The sequence below is a fragment of the Alligator sinensis genome, unplaced genomic scaffold (assembly GCF_000455745.1).
Source record: "Alligator sinensis unplaced genomic scaffold, ASM45574v1 scaffold107_3, whole genome shotgun sequence".
Classification (NCBI taxonomy): Eukaryota; Metazoa; Chordata; order Crocodylia; family Alligatoridae; genus Alligator; species Alligator sinensis.
In genome coordinates, this window is record NW_005842578.1 from 922732 (window position 1) to 924123 (window position 1392).

The following is a 1392-nucleotide window of genomic DNA, read 5'->3' on the forward strand; positions in this document are numbered from 1 at the left end:
AGGGCCAGAAGGATCAAGGCCTTCTCTGCCCCTGCCAGCCCAAGGAGTCCCCACACTTTACCTCCCTGGGCAGGGCTGCCCATGCCAAGGGCTGCCTGCTGCCAGTCTCTGCGCCTGGAGCTGCATGGGGAAGGGCAGCATCGATCTGCTCGGCCGCTCCATAGCAGCCCAGGTGCATTCTGGGAGCAGGCAGCTGAGGCCACGGAGCTGGGGCAAGGACACTGGGTGGACCGTCCCTGCCGCACCCCTCCCTGCTGCCCCAGCGCCATGCCAGGGCTGCGCCAGTGCTGCCAGGGGAGAGCTTGGGCAGCCGGTGCCCCCCCATGGCTGTGAGTGTGCAGCGCCCCCTGCCCCCGCTTCGCCAGGGAACACCACGGCAGTTGCTAAGGAACCACCTTGCATCAGAAAGCCGCCCGGCCAGGGGCCAAGCCAAGCCGGAGATGCCGCCACGGGTGGCACTGGGGGAACGAGGCCCTGCAGAGAGCAGTGTGGGGCCAGGCTGAGTACCGCATGGAGCTCAGGGCGGCAGGGATGCTCTGTGTGCACAGCCTGCCTGGCTCCCCCTTTCCCTGTATCAATGTGTCTGCATGAGATGGAGACAGTGCAGGCACCTGCAGGGTGTGCAAATGTGTGTGTGTGCGCGCGCATGCATGGGGCCTGAAGCTCAGTGTATGTGTTCATGTGGGGCCTGGAGCTCAGTGTGTGTGTACACTTGGGGCCTGGAGCTCAGTGTGTGTGCGCATGTGTGTGTGTGTAACACACAGGGCCTGGAGCTCGGCATGTGTGTGAGTGTACATGGAGCCTAGAGCTCAGCATGTGTGTGTGTGTGTGTGTGTGTGTGTGTGTGTGTGTCTGTGTATACACACGGAGCCTGGAGTTCAGTGTGAGCCTGGAGTTCAGTGTGCCTGCATGTGCACATGCAAGGCCTGGAGCTCTACATGCATGTGGAGCTCAGCATGTGTGTGTGTGTGTGTGTGTACATGGAGCCTTGAGCTCAGCATGCGTGCATGTGTGTGTGTGTATGTATGGGGCCTAGAGCTCAGTGTGCATGCATATGTGCATGTGCTTGTACGTGCATGGGGCCTGGAGCTCAGCATGTGTGCGCCTACATGGGGCCTGGAGCTCAGTGTGCATGATGCATATGTGCGTGTGTGTGGATATGCCTCTATGTACGTGGGGCCTGGGACTCAGCGTGCCTGCATATGTGCATGTGTGTACCTGCAGGGCCTGAAGCTCCGTTTGCATGCGTGTGTGACAGCCGGGGCACCGGCACCTCCCGGCGCGCACATGCACCCGCGCTCCCGCACACTCAGCCTCGGTCCCCAGCGCCTCCCGGGGCCACGCGGAGTCCGCAGCCGGGGCGCGGGTGGGGGCAGGGCGGGCCGTGCGGCG